Source organism: Ischnura elegans, chromosome 7, assembly GCF_921293095.1.
Source record: "Ischnura elegans chromosome 7, ioIscEleg1.1, whole genome shotgun sequence".
Lineage (NCBI taxonomy): Eukaryota > Metazoa > Arthropoda > Insecta > Odonata > Coenagrionidae > Ischnura > Ischnura elegans.
The window spans coordinates 26,082,028-26,106,889 of NC_060252.1; the positions used below are offsets into that span (position 1 = coordinate 26,082,028).

At 37.6% G+C, this 24,862-nt stretch overlaps 1 protein-coding gene across 1 annotated transcript in view; it reads left to right on the top strand.

Moving 5' to 3' along the window:
* LOC124162509 overlaps positions 1-24,862 on the top strand; it is a 287,546-nt gene that overhangs the window by 106,159 nt on the left and 156,525 nt on the right. Inside the window, exon 2 of the mRNA XM_046539075.1 lies at positions 16,759-16,864. The gene's annotated coding sequence lies outside the window, so the exon portion shown is untranslated. The remainder of the gene's footprint in view (positions 1-16,758; positions 16,865-24,862) is intronic.

Below are 24,862 nucleotides of genomic sequence, written 5' to 3' on the forward strand. Positions count from 1 at the left end.
CGCTAAGAAAGGAAACGGAAAGAAAATGTAAGGGAAGTCCTTCCAAAGTGAGGGTATTTTTGTCACCCCAGAGCATTCTTTCAACAGTTTCTCACGCAGGGCTGGACGAAAGAAATGAGGCAGCTGCACCTTCTCCCCTACCACCAATAACACATACTTCTAAGAATTTATTTTTTTTTGGACTTCCCACCAATCCAGGAGTAAAACCTAATCTTATGCACTCCCACGCAAAACATTTACCCGTCCATATCTAAGGAAACCTTTCGCTTGGGCTACACGTCCCCAGTGGGGGAATGGGGCTCCGTGGTAGGAAAAGAGTACCGAATCTTCTAGCTCCATCTCCAAAGAAGCGTTGAGTTCTTTGACACGCCGCTTATCATCCCATATTATTTATATTTCAAAAGCCATAAGACTTGATTTTTTTAATTTCAGGACATAAGCTCCCAGAATGTTCGTAAGATTTGTCTTGATCGCCAGAATCTTGTAAAAATCACGAAAGTTACACTCGTCTCTTCACACTTAACCTACATCTGTTCCATTATTAACGTTTAATAACTTATCCTTCTATATACACTGCAAAGATATAACATATGGGTGGACGCATTGAAGCAAAATTATGTCATATGGGCATAAACGAATTTTATTTGGTCATCATTTTTAGCATTTAGATACATAAAATTATAAACAATATAAACATTAAAAAGCGGAGTTTGCCGAGCTCTGCATATCAGAAAAATATTTCAAACAACAATTACTCACGAAATTAAAACTTTCACTCAAAAATAACAAACAAAGGGAACTGAAATAAAGAGCATTACGGCAAGAAATGGAAAAGAATGCAGCGTTCAATTTTTTTTGTTATTACTTCAACAATAAGGGTTTAAATCTAGCAAAACACGGTAAGAAATAAAGATAATAGATGTACGAGGTGTGTAAATAAAGTAGTGAGACTGATTTTTTTTAAATTTTCTATTCAAATATAATTACAATGTGATATTGTCACCTTCAAAATAGTTCCCTTCGGAAGCCACACAGCGCTGGAGACGGTCCTTCCAATCATTGTGGCATTGCTGGAACTCGGATTCTGGAATGGCCTTCAGCTGGTCGGTTACAGCAGTTTGTATGTTTTGTAGTGTCCCGAAATGAGTTCCCTTGAGGTGATTTTTCAAGAAGAGGAAGAGAAAAAAGTCACAAGGACTCAAGTCTGGTGAATAAGGAGGCTGAGGAGCAACAGGAATGTTTTTACTGGCCAAAAACTCGTTTATTGAGATGGCAGTGTGACAGGGCGCGTTGTCGTGATGCAACACCCACTTGTCTTTGATGTTTGGTCGCACACGAAGGACTCCTTTTCGAAGTCTTTCAAGGACCTCACGGTAGAAGTGCTGATTAACCGTTTGGCCTTGTGGCACAAACTCTTTGTGGACGATTCCGTGGCTATCAAAAAAACAAATCAGCATGCATTTGATTTTCGACTTGCTCATGCGTGCTTTCTTGGGCCTTGGAGAAGTCGCAGTGTGCCACTCCATGCTCTGACGTTTCGTTTCTGGGTCGTACTCAAACACCCATGACTCGTCACCAGTAATGACACGTTCAAGAAAACGGGGATCATTTTCAATTGAACCCAAAAAGTCAAGACTCCTACCCTTTCTGAGATCCTTTTGGTCTTGGGAAAGGTTTTTCGGAACCATTTTCGCACAAATTTTTCTCATCTCCAATTCATTGGTCAAAATGTGATGAACGGAGGTGTGATTCAAATTCAACTGTTCCCCGATCATTCTGACAGTCAACCGTCGATCTGAACGCACAAGATTCCGTACTCTGTTGACATTTTCATCGGTGTTTGCACTTGAAGGCCTTCCGCTTCGTGGTTCATCTTCAATCGACTCTCTTCCTTCTGAAAATTCCTTAAACCACCGAAAAACCTGTGCCCTTGATGAAACACGTTCTCCATAGGCCTCCCGAAGTTTTTCAAAAGTTTCGGTTGCATTGTGTCCAAGTCTGAAGCAAAATTTGATTGCACACCGTTGCTCAACTTTGAGGTCACTCATTTTTAAAACGCACAAGAAAAAACCGTTTCACGAAAACCAACGCTACGGACAAACAAATGACTGTGGCGAGTTCAGATTCATACTGGAGGCGCATCACACGTGCACCTGACGCTACTCACGGCCACGCGTCTCCAGCGTTGCCAGATCGACAGCGATGTTGCCAGTCTCACTACTTTATTTACACACCTCGTATTTACCATTATCAATCAAAAAACTTGTAAATTCAGGCTAACTTTGAAAGATAATAGCAAAAAATGACGCGGCGCCGCTGCGGCGCCGAGAATCCAACGACGTAACTAATTTTGTAAATCCATATGAGGGTTAACCCTCATATGGATTCTCTGCGCCTTAGCGGCGCTCGTGGTTTTAAAAGTGGTGTAAAAATTTTCCTTTCCAATGGATCATTCTGAAATTTTCAGTAGTCTATTTTTTCTGCCTTTTTCGTCTACGTATAAAATTTTGTTAGCATAGTGTCGATAGTTTACATTTTATTGGCCTCTAATGGTAAAAGTTACGTCGTTGGATTTTCGGCGCCGCTGCGGCGCTCAGTATTTCCTCGTCGCTACGTCATTGACTGCACTCCCAATGTTAATGTCAAATCATTTATGTTTCGTATGAAATGCTATAATATATTTATTATCATATTATTTACATTTTTAAACATTATAAACAAAATGAAATTGTTAAACAAAAGGAAAATTTTACCATACCTATTTTGCTTTCTGTTACAGCTAAAAATCAAAATATTTGCCTCAATATGATGTTAATTGACAAAACTTCATCTTTTTACAAAATTATTCATAAAAACCTATGGCTAGTCAAAGTTGTTTTCTCATGGGCCGCCGACTTAGTTTTGCTTGGACCGAGAATTTCCTCATCGTTACGTCAGGGTCTGCACTTTCAACACTAATGTCAAAGCAATAATGTTTCATATGAAATGCTATAATCTATTTTAATCCTATTATTTAATTTTTAACTTATAAACCAAGTGAAATTGTTTAACAAAAGGAAAATATTACAATACCAATTGTGCTTTCTCTTTTAGCTAAGAATCTTAACGTTTGCTTCGTTATAATGTTCATTGACAAAACTTCATCTTTTTGCGAGAATTATTCATAGAAACTCATGGCTATTCAAAGTTGTTTTTCCATGGCTTCCGACTTAGTTTTGCTTGGGCACCTTCTCCGCTCCGCGTCCACGTTACTGCCGTGGTGATAGTCAGCTTTGGGTAAATACTAGAGTGACTCTGTTTAGAATTACTCCAAGCAGCAATTCTAAGAAAAATTTAACACAATGCATTATCCGAATTCGTAGAATAATGCTTCCTCACCGTTGTGTGAATATTTCTCGCTGAATGAGTAACTGTAACTTACCAAGAGATTCAGAAGTTTCACCGACTACCCTTGAAGAACACATCGCACAGTTATTGTTATATGTCTTGTACTTTTCATTCGAAAAAAATCCCTTTGCGGCTACGATAGTCTATACAAAATTGCTGGCGTTTATATAGCTACTGATGACGTGACAGTTTACCATTGAGGTGAAATCAAGATAACTACCCAACTAATTTCGTGATAGAAAATAATTTCTCTTTCCTGACGATGAGTTTAGACTTTACATGGTAAAAATCGTTTCATTATGAATAGATGAAAAGACAATTTACCATGAGGTGAAAATTTGTAAACACATATCTCGTTTCTATGTGTACTGAAATGTACAGATGTTTTATGCGTTGGGGGTGTTACTAACGTAAAGGGATGAGTGAGAAGGAGAAAGGAGAAGGAATGCCAGGAGGTTGTTTTGAGGTGAAAGGGCGGTAGTGTGTAGACTGCCAAGGATCGGGGAATACCCAGATCGTTAGGACAGGTAGGAGTAGAAAATCCTTATCGCAAAAAAGGTTGGGAGTGCAAGGAGGCAATTAGATACAAAAGCCTGCTTTTTCTTCATCCTTCTAACGCTGCATGAAGGACAGGGAACAAAAGCCTTGTCAAAACGCCCCGCGGTGGCCCTCCCTTCATTCCAAGAAGGTCCAGCTCGGTGGGTCATTAGGGTGGTGAGAAGTTCAATCAAGTTTTGTGGGAGGGGGTAAGAAGGTGGTGAATGACGAATAAGGGAGCTTAGTGGGAAAGTATGGAGAGTCTCAATGTTTGGGTCAGTGAAACGCTAAGAAAGGAAACGGAAAGAAAATGTAAGGGAAGTCCTTCCAAAGTGAGGGTATTTTTGTCACCCCAGAGCATTCTTTCAACAGTTTCTCACGCAGGGCTGGACGAAAGAAATGAGGCAGCTGCACCTTCTCCCCTACCACCAATAACACATACTTCTAAGAATTTATTTTTTTTTGGACTTCCCACCAATCCAGGAGTAAAACCTAATCTTATGCACTCCCACGCAAAACATTTACCCGTCCATATCTAAGGAAACCTTTCGCTTGGGCTACACGTCCCCAGTGGGGGAATGGGGCTCCGTGGTAGGAAAAGAGTACCGAATCTTCTAGCTCCATCTCCAAAGAAGCGTTGAGTTCTTTGACACGCCGCTTATCATCCCATATTATTTATATTTCAAAAGCCATAAGACTTGATTTTTTTAATTTCAGGACATAAGCTCCCAGAATGTTCGTAAGATTTGTCTTGATCGCCAGAATCTTGTAAAAATCACGAAAGTTACACTCGTCTCTTCACACTTAACCTACATCTGTTCCATTATTAACGTTTAATAACTTATCCTTCTATATACACTGCAAAGATATAACATATGGGTGGACGCATTGAAGCAAAATTATGTCATATGGGCATAAACGAATTTTATTTGGTCATCATTTTTAGCATTTAGATACATAAAATTATAAACAATATAAACATTAAAAAGCGGAGTTTGCCGAGCTCTGCATATCAGAAAAATATTTCAAACAACAATTACTCACGAAATTAAAACTTTCACTCAAAAATAACAAACAAAGGGAACTGAAATAAAGAGCATTACGGCAAGAAATGGAAAAGAATGCAGCGTTCAATTTTTTTTGTTATTACTTCAACAATAAGGGTTTAAATCTAGCAAAACACGGTAAGAAATAAAGATAATAGATGTACGAGGTGTGTAAATAAAGTAGTGAGACTGATTTTTTTTAAATTTTCTATTCAAATATAATTACAATGTGATATTGTCACCTTCAAAATAGTTCCCTTCGGAAGCCACACAGCGCTGGAGACGGTCCTTCCAATCATTGTGGCATTGCTGGAACTCGGATTCTGGAATGGCCTTCAGCTGGTCGGTTACAGCAGTTTGTATGTTTTGTAGTGTCCCGAAATGAGTTCCCTTGAGGTGATTTTTCAAGAAGAGGAAGAGAAAAAAGTCACAAGGACTCAAGTCTGGTGAATAAGGAGGCTGAGGAGCAACAGGAATGTTTTTACTGGCCAAAAACTCGTTTATTGAGATGGCAGTGTGACAGGGCGCGTTGTCGTGATGCAACACCCACTTGTCTTTGATGTTTGGTCGCACACGAAGGACTCCTTTTCGAAGTCTTTCAAGGACCTCACGGTAGAAGTGCTGATTAACCGTTTGGCCTTGTGGCACAAACTCTTTGTGGACGATTCCGTGGCTATCAAAAAAACAAATCAGCATGCATTTGATTTTCGACTTGCTCATGCGTGCTTTCTTGGGCCTTGGAGAAGTCGCAGTGTGCCACTCCATGCTCTGACGTTTCGTTTCTGGGTCGTACTCAAACACCCATGACTCGTCACCAGTAATGACACGTTCAAGAAAACGGGGATCATTTTCAATTGAACCCAAAAAGTCAAGACTCCTACCCTTTCTGAGATCCTTTTGGTCTTGGGAAAGGTTTTTCGGAACCATTTTCGCACAAATTTTTCTCATCTCCAATTCATTGGTCAAAATGTGATGAACGGAGGTGTGATTCAAATTCAACTGTTCCCCGATCATTCTGACAGTCAACCGTCGATCTGAACGCACAAGATTCCGTACTCTGTTGACATTTTCATCGGTGTTTGCACTTGAAGGCCTTCCGCTTCGTGGTTCATCTTCAATCGACTCTCTTCCTTCTGAAAATTCCTTAAACCACCGAAAAACCTGTGCCCTTGATGAAACACGTTCTCCATAGGCCTCCCGAAGTTTTTCAAAAGTTTCGGTTGCATTGTGTCCAAGTCTGAAGCAAAATTTGATTGCACACCGTTGCTCAACTTTGAGGTCACTCATTTTTAAAACGCACAAGAAAAAACCGTTTCACGAAAACCAACGCTACGGACAAACAAATGACTGTGGCGAGTTCAGATTCATACTGGAGGCGCATCACACGTGCACCTGACGCTACTCACGGCCACGCGTCTCCAGCGTTGCCAGATCGACAGCGATGTTGCCAGTCTCACTACTTTATTTACACACCTCGTATTTACCATTATCAATCAAAAAACTTGTAAATTCAGGCTAACTTTGAAAGATAATAGCAAAAAATGACGCGGCGCCGCTGCGGCGCCGAGAATCCAACGACGTAACTAATTTTGTAAATCCATATGAGGGTTAACCCTCATATGGATTTACAAAATTAGTTACGTCGTTGGATTCTCGGCGCCGCAGCGGCGCCGCGTCATTTTTTGCTATTATCTTTCAAAGTTAGCCAGAATTTACAAGTTTTCCAATTGATAATGGTAAATACATCTATTATCTTTATTTCTTACCGTGTTTTGCTAGATTTAAACCCTTATTGTTGAAGTTATAACAAAAAATCTTGAACGCTGCATTCTTTTCCATTTCTTGCCGTAATGCTCTTTATTTCAGTTCCCTTTGTTTGTTATTTTTGAGTGAAAGTTTTAATTTCATGTGTTATTGTTGTTTGAAATATTTTTCTAATATGCAGAGCTCAACAAACTCCGCTTTTTAATGATTATATTGTTTATAATTTTATGTATCTAAATACTAAAAATGATGACGGAATAAAATTCGTTTATGCCCATATGACATAATTTTGCTTCACTGCGTCCACCCATTTGTTATATCTTTGCAGTTAATATAGAAGGAAAAGTTATTAAACGTTAATAATGGAACAGCTGTAGGTTAAGTGAGAAGAGACGAGTGTTACTTTCGTGATTTTTACAAGATTCTGGCGATCAAGACAAATCTTACGAATATTCTGGGAGCTTATGTCCTGCATTAAAAAAAATCAAGTCTTATGGGTTTTGAAATATAAATAATATGGGATGACAAGCGACGTGTCAAAGAACCCTACGCTTCTTTGGAGTTGAAGCTAGAAGAGTCGGTACTCTTTTCCTACCACGGAGCCCTATTCCCCCACTGGGGACGTGTAGCCCAAGGGAAAGGTTTCCTTAGATATGGACGGGTAACTGTTTTGCGTGGGAGTGATTCTAGATTAGGTTTTACTCCTGGATTGGTGGGAAATCCAAAAAAAAATAAATTCTTAGAAGTATGTGCTATTGGTGGTAGGGAAGAAGGATTAGCTGCCTTTTTTTCGTCCAGCTCTGCGTGAGAAACCGATGAAAGAATGCTCTGGGGTGACAAAAATACCCTCACTTTAGAAGGACTTCCCTTACATTTTCTTTCCGTTTCCTTTCTTAGCGTTTCACTGACCCAAACATTGAGACTGTCCATACCTTCCCACTAAGCTCCCTTATTCGTCATTCACCACCTTCTTCCCCCCTCCCACAAAACTTGATTGAACTTATCTCCACCCTAATGACCCACCCGAGCTGGACCTTCTTGGAAGGAAGGGAGGGCCACCGCGGGGCGTTTTGACAAGGCTTTTGTTCCCTGACCCTCATGCAGCGTTGCAAGGATGAAGAAAAAGCATTATTTTGTATCTAATTGCATCCTTGCACTCCCAACCTTTTTCGCGATAAGGATTTTCTACTCCTACCTGTCCTAACGATCTGGGTATTCCCCGATCCTTGGCAGTCGACACACAACCACCACTTCACCTCAAAACAACCTCTTGGCATTCCTTCTCCTCTCTCCTCCTCACTCACCCCTTTACGTTAGTAACATCCCCAATGCATAAAACATCTGTGCATTTCAGTACACAAAGAAACGAGAAATATGTTCACAAATTTTCACCTCACGGTAAATTGTCTTTTCACCTATTCATAATGAAACGATTTTTACCATGTAAAGTCTAAACTCATCGTCAGGAAAGAGAAATTATTTTCTATCACACAATTAGTTGGGTAGTTATCTGGATTTCACCCCAATGGTAAACTGTCATGTCATCAGTAACTATATAAACGCTTGCAATTTTGTATAGACTATCTTAGACGCAAAGGGATTTTTTTTTTCGAATGAAAGGTACAAGACATATAACAATAACTGTGCGATGTGTTCTTCACGGTAGTCGGTGAAACTTCTGAATCTCCTGGCAAGTTACAGTTACTCATTCAGCGAGAAATATTCACACAACGGTGAGGAAGCATTATTCTATGAATTCGGATAATGCATTGTGTTAAATTTTTCTTAGAATTGCGGCTTGGAGTAATTCTAAACAGAGTCACCCTAGGGTTTACCCAAAGGTGACTTTCACCACGGCAGGTACGTGGGCGCGGAGCGGAGAAGGTGTCCAAGCAAAACTAAGTCGGAAGCCACGGAAAAACAAGATAAACTTGGCTAGCCATGAGTTTCTATGAATAATTCTTGCGAAAAGATGAAGTTTTGCCAATGAACATTATAACGAAGCAAACATAATGATTCTTAGCTAAAAGAGGAAGCACAATTGGTATTGTATTATTTTCCTTTTGTTAAACAATTTCACTTGGTTTATAAGTTTAAAAAAATTAAATAATAGGATTATAAATATATTATTGCATTTCATATGAAACATAATTGCTTTGACATTAGCGTTGAGAGTGCAGACCCTGACGTAGCGACGAGGAAATTCTCGGCCCAAGCAAAACTAAGTCGGAGGCCCATGAAAAAACAACTTTGACTAGCCATGAGTTTTTATGAATAATTCTCGTAAAGAGATGAAGTTTTGTCAATGAACATCATAACGAGGCAAATATATTGATTCTTAGCTAAAATAGAAAGCAAAATTGCTATGGTAATATTTTCCTTTTGTTTTACAATTTCATTTTGTTTATAATGTTTAGAAATATAAATAGTATGATTATAAAGATATTATAGCATTTCATACGAACTATAAGTGCTTTGAAATTAACATTGGGAGTGCAGTCAACGACGTAGCGACGAGGAAATACTGAGCGCCGCAGCGGCGCCGATAATCCAACGACGTAACTTTTTCCATTAGAGGCCAATAAAATGTAACCTATCGATACTATGCTAACAAAATTTTATATGTAGACGAAGAAAGCAGAAAAAACAGACTACTGAATATTTCAAAATGATTCATTCGAATAGAAAATTTTTACACCATTTTTAAAACGACGAGCGCCGCTAAGGCGCAGCAAATCCATATAAGGGTTAAGTTCGCATAGCCACTTTCGGGAGCTTAACCGCTTTCAGATAATGACACCAAAAGTAAAAAATAAAAGGCTTATCATGTTAAATGACAGTAGAAAATAAATTTATTTATGTACAACAAAAAACGCTGTGCACTTGTACCACTTTAGCACTCAATTTATACTCGACATCAGCTTAAATTTAATTAATTGCAATTAATGGCATTTCGTATTTTCACTATAATTATGTGCGACTCATAAATTGAGTGCGATCGACGTTTTCCGTTGTATATGAAGCTATTTATTTAGAGACCTTGTGGCACAAGAAATTTATTGTATTCCTTTTATTTCCAAAAAAAAAGACTTCGTTTCTCACAAACATTTATTTTTATATTTGAACATTATTTTTTATCGTTTCCTATCTCACCTTTTGTATAAAATCACCTCTCATCTCTTCAGTCTCCTCTTTTTTCTATTCTACTTTTTCCACTTCAGTCTTTAAAAAATCAAATTTTTCCCCTATCCATTTTTCAGAAAACTTTGATATAGTTAACAAGTTTTTGTCGTAATTTTCTAGAATTCTCGTTCCTTTTACTGATCGCAGCGCCACCATCAGATTTTGCTAGCCATATTTTGAATTAATCTCCATATTTAATTTTAAATTCTGAATAAAAATCGAGATACATTTCCAATCATAAACAATGTGTGTGAATATTGCATTGTCATTAAGTTCTGAAAATTTAAGGCTGATAGCTAATCGGAAAGTGAATAAAAACTTGAGTAGCATGATGTGACTTGACGGACGACAAACAACAAAGCGAGTTTAGAAAAAAACGTTGTATAATAAAGCACTTCATAATGGCCGGTAGAAAGGGATCCTCGTCATTAAACATGAAATAGTCAAATCGGAGGGACATGATTACCCGCGCAACTCCTCCGTAAATAAAAAAGAGCTCCGTCCAGAGAGGTTTCCGAGGGCGACACGCCTGTTATGGGTACTAAACGTCATCAAATTCTTCGCTAATCATTACGACGTGGGTGACACCTGGCGGACAAGCATCGGAGATTTAGAAAGGTGATCGAGTGAAAAACAGTGTTTGACTACAAAGTTCACTAACCCGTTCTTAACTGTATGGTATTCCATTATAAGGTTTCTTGGATACTTCACTTTTACTTATACCACAACTTTTTTACAAAACGCGACCCGTGTTCCGTTGAGTAATTATCATCTTCAGTAATCATTATCTTTACCCATGCTTTTCCCCTATTCTGGCGTCCGTTTTAAAATCCATCTCTTCATCCGTTAGGTAACTAGGTAACGATATTAAGATAAATACATCATAAATTACGCCTGAATATGATGATTACTCATCGAAACCTGGGTCGCTTTTTGTAAAAAAGTAGTGGAATAAGTAAAAATGAACTACACAAGGCACCTTATATTTTACTATACGTGGTTTTTTAACGGTTTTCGTGAAGACTACGATTTATGTTATCAATAATTTATGAGATGGCTTCCAATACATATGCTCTCATAAATCAATTTTGACTTAAAAAACGGTTATCGGCCAATTAGTTAGTTATAAGTTATAATCACCGCTCGGTAGGGGCGCACTATAGGGGAGCGTTCAAGGACATCAAGAGTATGTTTACACTTTCAATAGAGTGACTTTTACGTAATTTTGAATAATGTATAGCAATGACGCTGACATCCTTCGCTGAAATAATCTGAAATTTATCCTCATGAGATTTCACAGAGAATTCTACTGTCTGGAGCACATGCTCGTCGACAGATACTCCTGCAGCCGAGCTACTCCTCATGTCACATGAAATGAATTACTTGATCGGAATAGGGTGGTTTCCTATTATTTTTTTATTGCCTAAATCGAAAGATTATTACTTCTGGAGTACGTATTTCACGCTTTTAGATTTTTAAATGACGATATCTATTTTTCGCAATTAAATGAAAAGTGAAAATTTTCAAGCGCGCGAAAACGCGACGGCTAAGTATGCCGGGAAAACTCCCGTGTGACGTCGTTCTGGTTCCCGCTGCCGCAAGTGAGGTGACCTTGATCGAGGCTCTGAGCGCTGATAGGACGCAGGATGCTAGCGGGTAGCTGAGTGCCTTGCTGGCTGGTAGCGCTTGGCTTCAATAAGGATTGTTAATACCTTATCAAACGAAGGAAACTTTCCGACCTTAGACAGTTTTAATAGGTGATTATTAAGTCATGTTTCCCTGAGCTCTGTGCCTCATGCATGCATTGGTAACCTCAGACGATGTAAAACTCCTATCTACTAGTATAGAAACTAGGTCCCAGTGACGTCACGTGGAGTGGCATCGCATGGACGCCAATCTGGCCTTTTTCAAATGAGGATAAAATTGACCCTTGCCATTCGCCTAAACCGGTATTTCTAAAACCAAATAATTTGTATATTATGAATACACTAATAGTGGGTAACGAATCGCAATCAATGCCTTTCGTTTTCTTTGATGAAGGAAACTACCCTATTGAACTATTTCGTGCCTTCAGTCATATGTTATAGGTAAACTGGCCAAAATCAAAATATTTTACAAGCTCAAATAACTCAACTATCAAGGCCGTCGCTACTTTAGTAATAAAACAATAGTTATCAACACGTAACACATATCGCCGTTTACAAAATCACCTCTTCATGGACGATGGTGCTCCAACCACAGGTCGTTGGATTCGAAAATATGCGTAAGGGATAAGGGTCTTCGATTCTTCGTCGCGAGTAACAAGAAGCAAGCGATGAATCAGAAAACGGAAAAATTATGGCTCTTACTTAGAAAACAATAATTAACTTAACAACCAACTGTGCTTATGTATGGATGTGAGACTTGGACGATGGGAAGAGAGACAGGATTGGGGCGTTTGAGATGTGGGTATGGAGGAAGATGGAGGGAATACGTTGGACGGATAGAGTTAGGAATGAGCGAGTATTAAATAGGATAGATGAGAAAAGAACATTAATGGAAAAAATAAATCAAAGGAAGGGAAACTGGCTGGGACATTTGATGAGAGGGAATGGAATTTTGAAAGTAGCTTTGGAGGGATCGGTGGAAGGGGTCAGAAGAAGGGGAAGGAGAAGGCTGAAGATCATTGACAATATAAAAATTGGAAGATATGGAGTCTTCAAGGAGATGGCCGGAGACAGGAGAGAATAGAGACAGCATTGGCGCGGGGGACCTGCCGACGGGCAGAACACCACAAGATGATGACTTAGAAAACTGCACACATTTACTAATTAAGGAGAAATCTGTCTTCCTGACGCGGAATCGCTCGGAAAAATGTATACAACAGTGAACGAAACTTAAGACCGAAGAGTTGCGGAGAAGCGGTGACTTGCTTATGGCTGATTTGTGACGTCATAAACTTATCTGCGAAAGCGTTAAAATTGTCTGTACTTTGTCGCAAATAGCTGAAGAAGAGGGGACGTATAAGAAAACAATAATTTCACGGTCTAATAATAATTAAAACGCATGATGCACTTTGAAACTTATTTCTATTCCTAAAGAGGGCAGCGGCGAAAAAAAGAGAAATGGGTGAAGGAAGGGAGGAACCCCAATGGGTTTGTGACGTGATAAAATTATCAGCGAAAGGGTTAAAGTTGTCGATATTTCGTCACAAAGAATTAGAGAAGCAGGCGATACATCGGAAAACGAGATGATTTAACGGTCTCTTTGTTATAAAACTGCATCACAATCGCCAATAAAATGAATTGGTGAAAGAGCCCGTTCAGGTAAACATTTCTCTTTTGAGGATTGGTGGGGTCAGGCGTCCAGTCGTGGGGTACATCTCCCTTTAAAACGGTGCTCGCACTTTCTCTCTCCATCTTCTCAATTCCTCCCCTTTCACAAACTCCAAAGACCCCTTTGCCCTCCCACGCGCCCCTCGCATCTCTTCTCATTATTTCGCCTGGAGTGGTGGTGCTCGGGAAAAACTTTGGAACTTATTTTTATTCCCAACGGCGGCGGCGAGAAAAAGGGAAAGGCGGGGGGGGGGAAGGGACGGAAGGAAAGAAGCCCGAATTACGAGAGCGAATTGTTTTCCGCCATAAGCGAAAGCAGCGTGTGTTTGTTCTTCATTACAAACCGGCCGGGCCCGTGACGCACGCAAACCAAATTCTCGCACTCCCTTCCGTATGATGCGAGAGTCCTGCAATATCAAAGAGAAGACGGGGTCAACTCCTACATGCATTTCCTACGCAAATGAATTTTCTTTTGATAACTGGATGGGATACGATTCAAGGGAAAAACGTTCTTGAAAGCACTGCGAGTACAACTTTGCTTATGCGTTCCAAAAAAATTTAATGCGAATGATGGGTGCACGATAAACACATGTATAGAGAATAACAGGAATAGACTTCAGGTTTCCTATAAAGAAGGGCAGAAAAAAGTCACTGAAAATGGGACAGAATTTTTCGTAAGAGGTAATACCTCTCGTTTCTGAAGGAAGCATTCCATTAATCATACGCAAGAAAAGCTAACATAGTAAAATAATAGCTCCATAAGCCAAGAAGTTCTAGAAACGCCGACATTGAATATGACATATGTCATTGTAATTAATTTTATGGAATAAAAATTTGCTTTATTCCAACTTATCAAAAATATTCTTGGATCATGTCTTAATGGTTAAAATATTTCATGTTGAAAATTATATATCAATATTTACACTAACTTCAATCTACATTTAAGATCGAAGATAGAATAAAAAATATTATGGCGATTAAACGAAGAATGCTAAAGGATATAAAGAATAGCACCAATGTAATAAGGATGCAATCGATTGTGATGTAGTAGAAAAGCAGCTGATGCGTAGATGACAAAGAAATTATGCAAAAGATTTTAAATCAATTATTACGTATGAATGGCGACAAAATATTTTATAAAACAATGAAAACAGATTATTTATTAGTGAATTATTTTATAAAAAGAAGAAAACCCATTCAAAATGCCATTGAGCTAAGAGTTACCATGAGGCAAATTGTAAAGAAAATTTCTCTCCAATTGAGATACAAAACGAAATCTCAGAGATTTGGAAGGAAAATCTTTTGGTTAAGGCCGACTTACAAAAGGGGTAAATGTGACTTTATCTTTACACTGTTTTCATGAATTTAAAAATTCTTATACAGCCGGAGCCTGCCAAAAATAGACTTCCAGACCATCCATTTTCATTCATCCGATTTTATATTTTCATTAAGGAACTTTAAAAATCATACGAGCACGTCAGAAAACAATATCTTCTCGAATCCTGATACTCCAAATGGGATAACCTTACCAGACTCTATATCAAGCAGCTATAAATTCATCCCCTGAACAGTTGAAAAGGATCAAAGAAGCTGTATTATATTGATAACCAGATAGTCAAACTTTTTATTTTATAAGCAAAAAACACAAATGCATCACAGGCCTGACGGATAAAATGCGTAAATGTTCCCAAATGCGAATCGTAAATGTACATTAAAATTTTGCCAAAGTTGGCTGAAATATTGGAACCGTATGGTTTTGAGAATTCCTCGTACTCCGGCCAACTAAAATATACCATAGCATGGAATCGAGGAGCAATTTGAATATTTCGGAGAACAGAGGAGGAGGACGTTGGGGTGCCCATATATGCCAGCGAGACCACTGTATACCCACTGAGAACACGGCCTCCCATGAAACTCTTCCCAACTGTTGAGGAGAAGGGGAGGGTGAAAAGTGAAAGGGAACTGCTTGCTGCTGCTCTTCTCTCCCCCGAAGGCTCGGTGCCTATTCATCGCTTGGGCGCGACATGCGTGGCGGCTTTTATTGTGCCCCGTATCCAATATGACCCTTCACATTCCGCAATTCGAGAGAATCATGAATAGAGTCGCTCATCAAGGCATCCATCTACTACTAAAGCCTTCAGCAGAATTCTATCGCTTTGCGAGCCTGGACGCATGGCAAGGACTAGAAAGTTACGCGTCACAGTTGTGGTGGTGAGGATAGATCCAAACTCTGGGCGAAGGTGGGCTATTTTAGAGAAGCTGAGACATCCCTAGTTCTCTTTGTAACAGCGCGAATTGCGCCTAAGAAGAAATAGCATTGAGCATTCATATCCATGTATCTATTATACAATACATACCACTTGTGTTCTGGATTAATTTCAAAGCACCTAATTTCGTTTCGCCACCTATTATCAGCAAAAAATTTGGTGTGTGCATTACGAATTTTTATGGATGAAATAAAGCAAAAAAAATACTTTTTTAAGTCTTGCACGTTTGTCTCAGTTTTGGTTAAATATTTATAATTATCATATTATATAAATAAAATCAAAATGTTAAATTTACCATAACATCAAACCTATCCTGGAGTACACACATAAGAAATATTTTTGGTATAACACTGAAGACGCTGGGATTCATTAAGCGTATTGTGGTATGTTTTTCAAATGGGAAATAGAAAGCTCCTACTCGCACTCTAATCCGCACTTTGCATACACGGTGAGATTACGGGATCCGGCGCAGAAGAACCTAATCAGTTAACTTAATAAAACACAAAGGAAAACTGTTTGAATCAAAGGCTGTCAAGATCAAACAGAGAGCCTCTGAAAGCATATATTTTACATGTATTAGGCTGGGAGCCACAATAGACTCGGACACTACGAATTAGGATCATATTTATTGAGGTACCACGAAAAATCCCTTTCAGAGCAACTCAGGAAATATAATCTAAAAACCTAGGTCTTTTGGGCCAGACAGAAACAATAAAATAAAAAAGAGGTCTCTTTGAAGAGATAGGGATAGGAATTTTTTTCCCCGAACAACTGAATAAATGCTGCGTGTGCCTTAGAACTCACAGGCCTTCAACTCGTATCTTTTCTTTGTTATTTTCTGGGGTGCCAACTGCCCCAGCCACACGCATATTGACGGCGCTTGCAGGGGTAGGATGTAGGTATCCAATTCTTATTCCTCATTAAATCCAAAATATACTCGAGATCCTAAATGGCACTCCATTCGAACATTTCTAAATCTTGGGCAAACCTATCCTTGGGAAACTCAATTCTTTGAGAAAACGAAACTTCAGGGACAGAGGCGTCCTTCCGGAAAATTGAGTTAATACGAATGATAGTAAAAAATTATGATTCCAAAGCTTCACATCGACAGTTGACATATTCATTTTAATTGTGAAGAGATTGATTTACATTCACGATTGTTTGACACAATGCCCAGCTTTTACATAAGTCCCTTAACCACGGCAAAATATAATAACCTGAACATCTTTTCTAATACCGTTTTTTTTTCCTTTTTTTCAGGACTGTGAAATTGCTACGCTGGGAATTATTCACACAGTGAAAAACCACAAAATGACGAAAAAAAGAATCTCAAAGGATACCTAGAGTTCAACACCTAAGTTTTCAGGTAAGAGGTGATATACCAAATTTTTTCCTTCAAAACCGCCAATATAGCCGCTCTCGCGTTATTAATTAAGCTTCAAAGCCCGACCTGAAAATGATTTGTTCAACTTGAATCTAAAACCATACCGGAAGTAACAATAATCACAAACATAGAAGATGAGATTTATGAAATAAAGTGATGAATTGTGTATTCTTAATGGCATGAAAATCAACATAACCAATATGGTCAACGTGAATCAATTTAAAATTCGAGATTAATTACGGTACTTATTTTTCTATTGCAATTCGAAAATTTTCACTGTATAAAGGTACACATATATTGAGAAAAAGGATTAACAAAAGATTTTTCAAAGCAAGTTTTAACATAAAAGTTGCTGTGATGATATTTTTGTTTAGAGACTTCAATAATTCATGGCTACCATATAAAACCATCACATATTGGCCTCAAATAAAATAGCAATTTAATGTTGGTGGTTGCTTTCGGGTTATGCTGCGTAGGTAACATTATCTGCTTTATCCCGATAGCAACCACCAACATAGGCAAAAGAAGCTGTGAAAATCTTCATACGAAAATAGCAATTGCCAAAATATTCGATTCCGAAAAAGAAAGATTTCGTGATTAACATAAATGGGATACGGTCCACAATTTCGATAAGTACGATAAACCAATGAGGAACATTTCTTTTGAGAAGAGCAAATAGATACCACTCACAACGCAATAACATTTATAATCCTGAAGGGCTTACATAGTGCTCTGATTAGAAGATTTGCTTGTGAGCCACTAATAATTTGCTAATTTGATTTTTCACAAACAAGCACAAATGAGTTCTTTTATCAGGGAAAGGTTTTGATGGAGTTTAAATTACAATGAGAAAAATCCTCACAAAATTGTTGAAGTAACCACAATATCACTCTTATGTGTTCATTCCCTCAAACCCACTTTTTTAGCTAAATTAATCCAGCTAAAAAAACGACCGGTGCATTTTAAATTCCGCAGAAAATTCACTCCATAACGCGTGTATAAAGCAAATAATGATGAAAAATAAAGCCAATAATACAAAAAATTATGTATATTTTATATTAAACGTACCATTGACAGGTGAGTTCGGAAAATTTAAGTTATATCCATGCTTACACTCAGTCTTCGATAAGAACAGCAGGTACTTAGTGCTCCCTTCGTGGCATTGAAACGGCTAAAGATCAATAAGTTTCGTCAAAGGCCAAAAGGTCAAAAACATTATTTCAGGGAGGAACATTTCAGCAGTTCAACACGAGGGCTAACAAGGAATTAACATGAACTGGATAAAATACTCTTTTTAGAAATGTCCAAAATGTCAGCTCTACATCCAGATAAATTACATCGTTAAATACCGTTCTTAGCAAGTAATTAGCAAACAAGGAAACCCATGACATGGACCAAAGTACCTTATTCGCCCCTCCGAACGGTAATGGTCTCAAACATTACAGCTTGTTTATCAACTGTTAGCAAGGATATTCAACATCACAACATCCACAAGGACTTACAGAACTTTTGATTACAAATACGCAAGTCCTTCCAAGAGTTATTCACAATAATTCGGTGAAATACTTAATTTTACGACATAATATTTCTTAAAATCAAGTTTTGCAAGATAAATTTACAATTTTTGAGAAGAAATACTATTATGCTCCGAAAATTATCTCAAACTAAACTGATTCAAAGTTAATTTGTTTAACAATTGCCCTGGGGAAACGATTTCACGATTAGGCAGGGCTTTGAGGGAAATTAGGTACTAAAGCAGACACAAGGGTGTCATTAATTGGCTACGAGACCCACCACTGTAGCTAGGCAATAACACGTAGGATCTTAGGATGTATTAACTCAAACGTTAATCAAAGTAGCGGATACTTCGTGGCTTCGACATGAGTTACAATAAGTAATCGCTAAAAAATAACACAAAGGCATGTCAGTGTAACCTTATGTGCAAGAGGTACTTCCAGTTAGAGAATTCACAAGACGGCTTTGAAATTAAATAACACAAATTAAAGAGGATAACTTTACCATAACACCTAATAATCGAAAAAAGCATCCGATCAAGCAAAATGCAGACATGAAGTGCTTGCTCCTCTTTGCCCTCACCAAACTCACAAGAAGAGTGGGAAGCCAACACTAGTCGCAACACCAATCCGATCTCCCAGAGGCCACCCTTTTTATGTTTTGATTCGTGAAAATCTTTTCCTCCCCTTCAAGCGCTACATTTTAATTTATCTAATCCTGATTATTTTACTGCATTGGTTTCCGCTTGCTTCAGTTCAAATGTAAAATTTTAAAAGCTGCTTAAGGAGATTTACACATTTTTCCAAATACTGATACCAGCTGGTTAGTCTCCATTTTCTTCATTCCGAGTAACAGTTTCTCTCCACCGATACTAATCATTGCTTTCCATAACCTTTATCGCAGGAAAATTCTTTTAGCGTCGCCTTAGTCAGTCATAGGCCATGTACTTATTCGTTAAAGTTTTTGCAAAGATGAGACTGAATACAAATTATCTTCCCTGATCAGCATAATTAAATAATAACCCATCATATTCCTTAATATAACTATTTGGATATGGAAAGAGTCAGCCATACTTGATGTATTTAATGAATGTAGAGCTAGTCCAAATAGAGTCAATAGAGTCAAAGTCCATCCTCACGGCATACCAGGACCACGAATTATTAATAAAATGTAAGCAATTATAAACAAGTTGTTCCGGACTACATTGTATTCCACGAAGATATCACACTAAGGGACATATTCTGAAATAGCAGTTATTAGAATTAGAATTTTTCGATCAAGATTTAAGCGAGAAATTAGCTATATTCCCAAAGTTTGCTTCCCAAGGATTCTCAGCATAAGACGCGCGACATGAAGAAAGACACTACAATGGAATGGAATCGAATAAACTGGCTCAATCGTTAAGTACAATTTCAAAGAAAAAATAATGAAGCTTCGTTTTAAAGAAGCAAACGGACGTTTTTATTTCAAATTACGGCACTTTAAGCTGTATTACTCGAGCTCACACAACATGGGTATCAAATAATGAAATAAAGAGGACAGTTCAGCGACTACACAAGACTCCGCTTCGACCCATAGGGAGGCTTTACTTTCGTACAGCAAATATCCATAAACCGGTATAGTTACGCACGCTACGGAAAGAGATAATGAAAAAATAAGGCTTGCGAATTCGCACACCGCGCGCCTTGGACCTGGAAGGTCAAGGCAATATCCGAGGTTGTATACTGTGGATAATGGCGTATATTATAGGCCCAGCAGGAGGCATTGGCGCTCACGAGGAGAAATTCAATTTCATTTCCAATCATAATAGAGGCGCCATTAAAAAAAATAAGGAAAGGAATTCTCAGTATTCCCTAGATTAAGGATGACATTTTTCAAGTCACGTATCTCGAGAAATTGAATTCCGTCCTCTTTCGCCAGCTCATCAACATCCGTACCGCGAGCATAATAAGTCGACTTGGAAGGTCAGGAAACCCAATAGAGATATACTTGGACGGGTATTCTTTCATTATGGACTTATGAAACAAAGTTTACAGGAGACATCCGGTATGGCTCCTTGATATGGATAGAGGGTTATATTTTCACATGCCGAGAATGTTTTACTCCTTATCGACCGGTCGTATTATACCGTTTTCCGCAACGATGAACTTGATTAAAACTTAATTTATTGCATTGAAATTTTCTTGGGAAAGAGCGAACATTTCGTTAACATTTTTAGGTATTTGAAGTATAAAAAGTTTACAATCGAGAAAACAGTGATAAAGAAGATTCATATATACAATGCGGGAAATTTTAAACAATGGTCAAGTCCTGTTGCCTTGGAAATGTCAAAGGTCTACTCAATATGCTCAGATAGCTAAAGAACGTAACGTATCTATTGAAGGAGTAATATTTAACGAAAAATAGGTGAGTTGAGCAAGAATGACAAGTCACCTTAAAGAATTTCACCTTCCTAATACAAAATATGGAAAAAAAATATTATCCATCCCTAGACACCTGAAACAGAGATGTATTCTACAGCTCTCTTTCTCTTTAGATTATTTCATTGAGTCGGAAAATTATCTAATAATATAAATAATTCTCCATACAGGATGCTTTTCTGACTGGCTAACTCACCTCATGGTCAAAATCATCTTTACTATAGCTATGGTAATCAAAAAAGCGGTCGACAATCAACTACTGACCAATTATCTAATTTAAAGATATTAATTAATGCACAATGTATTGGTTTCACTATCTTACAATGCTCAGTATTTTATCCATCAATAATACTCAATTCGTTGAAGGAATACTTCAGAAATATTATCAAAAAGGTACTACTATGACTATTTCAACTGAAGGGCAGTACAGACATTAATAATACTTCCTTTTATATGTTTTTATTAGTAGGGGGTCCTAAATTCCATGGGTTTTTGCAACACAAATAAAAGCTTTTCACGGCTTACAACTATCCTTAACGTGAATTACTGACGCCTTGGGATGAATTTAGCGTACTTCTGGACTATATATAGTTCCGGCATTTATAGTTACAGGCTCAAGGTTTCGAAGCTTGAAGTGCCTGTGAGGGAAAAAATGGCATCATTTACGCGTAGCACGCCGGAAACAGAACTTTATGCATTAAAATTTGATATTGTAGCCATTTCTTTTGTATGACTGCAGTACTATTCATTTCATTCTAGGTAGGGTAAGAGACCACTTGGTATTGAGTTCTGCTTTTATGGCGACTGCAAAGGCATGCCAATATACTTAAACCATATATTTTATGACATCAAACAACCCCTTTACTTGCCTGAACAGAAAATTTTGTTTGGGTTTGATTTCTTTGCACTACCTATGTATTTTATATGGGCAATTTGCAACCAAGCAGTTGTTCTACGTTAATTCTTCAAATATGTATAAATATCCAGCTCTCTATAACCATTATGGAGCAAAAAAGCCTGAAAATAGAAATTATCGGGGGAAAATTTATCCTTTCAAGGATGATATTAATAATATAAAATACTCTTCCACACTAGTTACCGTATAGCTTTCGCCATCCTAGCTGGAAACGAGTAACGCTTGAGGCCAATTCATTAGCATGGAAATGAATTATTTAACAGCATGAAGACTAACCAAGCCATAAAAGACAGGAATAATTTTGCAGCCGTCCAATCTACTTGAGTGCTCAGCTGGCCAGCAGAAAAGGAAGACCAACAAATATTTATTGCAGAACATAAAGATCCTTCGCAATCGTTATGAACACCAAGAGTCATTGATACAAAGAAAGAGGCGGGGAAAACTACAGTGTTTTCATTTAATATTTCAAAGCTAAAATGAAATCAATTATTAGAACTGTAATTTAATCGTTGTTAACGAGAGCATCTGAGAGCGACTCTTTAAAAAAATATCGGAAAAATGTGTACCTTTCGAGAAACTAGATGAATATTGTATAAAATACAAATTTACATCCGAGAAAATCAACGTTTCTCAATATACTGTCCTTCTTCTTTAAATCTAAAGTAAGGGGTAAACCTTCTATTTAATTATACTGAATCCGAAAGTATTCGCTGAATGGAAGACGCGTACCGTAAATAAAGGAAATGTCTTCTGCATTATAAACAACTTCATGGATATTAAATCTTAAATTTCTTTTTCGCCATATCAGTAGCCATCGCTACCTATTCAGTGAAAGTGTAATAAAATAAAACTATAAATAGTCATAAACATAGATAATAAGTGCTGTCAATATGCAACGGTCTTACGGAAGTAAATAATACGGGTCTATATGAAAACATTTTCAAAGAAAAAATTAGATTTTGGCATCGCAGCCAGGGCCATTTTTATTCATCTACGATCACATTTCACGCATTAAGGGCGTCGTTTCGATAGAACTCTGAACGCCCACGACCGATAAATATTTAATTACTCAGTAATTTTACGACAAGCGCTGAAATAAATCACGATAAAGGAATATCAAATTTCGGATATTGTACATCAATAAGCAATATTAATAAATTAATTTTGGTGGAAAAGTTGGCCAAGCTAACGTTGAATTTTAAGTTACCTGTTCATCAATTGCCCTTTGAAGAGAATATACAAAAAAAGTATGCCGTTGTTCCCCAGTGATCGATCTTGCACCAATTAAATAACCCCTCGAATAAATAACCCCAATTAAAATCGGTTAATGAATATAATTTGTGCTGTATTGTCTATGAATTCAAATGCGAAGAATGCCTGAAATATAAATGGCATTTGCGTTACAGTTGATTACGGGACGGCAAACGCCAACAAGCGCTACGCAAACTTATACTTCCAAAGCAATTATTGAATTATTAGTTTCAATGTCACTCATGGTTACAACAGAAAAGAGTTCTGACGTTTCAATTTTTAGGGCTTTAATTAGAACGGCGAACCAATATTAAATGATATGAGCTGCATTTTTCCGTTGTAAAATTCCATAGCCCTTAAACAATGAAATTGTGAGAGTAGATCTAAACATCAAATACTAGAAAACAAAAAGATATTCAATATTGTATAGTTGACTACATAAAATACTAGGTATTTATATTGAAATCGTTAATTAAATCATAAAAACCGGTAAATGTTTACTGTTTCACATACGTCCACCCAGGCCTGTCAATAACCATAAATTTAATTGAAAAATTTATTGGTTCAGCTGCACAAATATTGTCCTGAACACACAGTTGGAAAATATAAAAATTACTAAAAAGTCATAAAATTTTAATGAACATATAAAAACATTAGCGGGAATAAAAATTTAATTGATATTTTCCGCATATAGTCACAACTATGAGTAGCCGACCCTCTTGGCAAGTATATCTTCCAACAGATGTCATTCTACTTCCAAGATATTGCATTTATCAACCCGTATCGCAATATGATGGTCAAAGACGGGAATTAAATTTATGTCAGGACAAAACGGCGATGATATACTCATTCGATGGAATCGTTTCGCAAATCACCCGAAGTTACGTCGTTCTCACTTTGTAAGATTCTAACGCAATATTTGGTAGTCACATTGACGCAAACATATGTTCTTCGTGGAGGGAAAAGTACAGAAATAGAATATCAAAGTGTACCACAAGTGATCCATTCACAGTAAACGCGCTATTTCGAATTTTTGAAAAATGCGGCAAAATCCCCGCTTAGCGTGTATCTAAGGGTTAATCTGCTCAATTTACAGCTCAGGTATATTTTTCCATTTCATGTAATGGCGCTCTCGATAAGAGCTGATTTAACTATATTACCTTCGTAACAGTAGCTGCTACAGACATCTCTTACGATAAATAATGATAGACATTAGGATAATCAAGTGATTACGATATCAGAGTTGAATGTTGAATTATATAGGTTAGAATTCAGTGGTATCGGCCTGGACTTGAATTAATTGTGAATAATTATCAGCAACGTGCACTTATTCACGATTAATTAACTCTTTCAAAAGCAATTCGTTTGTTTTGCTGACATGTAACCTCATCGGTGACAGATTCCAACTGAGCCTGTAAAATATTACTTCCATTTTTTATCAAACGCAAAGGTGGCTTAAAGAGCGAAAAACGGAAATTGAGAACATTACTGAGGAGAAAATACTACAAACAAAGTTGGAGCTTGACAAGCTAACATACCAACCCTGAAACCCCTTACAGGAAAAGGAAACCGGCAACTGAATTACATATTTTTGAAAGGAAAGAAAATATAGGGGTCCTCTTTGATAATATTATAAGAACGTGGGATTGTTAAGATATGAGTTCCAAGTGCAAAGAAATCATACCAAAACTATTAGCTTTTCCTTTGCCGAACACATAGTAGCCTAAACTAAATTTTAATAATGACAATGATGTCATTTTCCACGCATTATAATGCCTTTCTATTTCGGATAATACCGAATGATTATCAATTTTCCGCATTCACCAATAGCACAGGAAAATTAAGAGAAATTAATCAATTCCAATTATTAAACTCTCC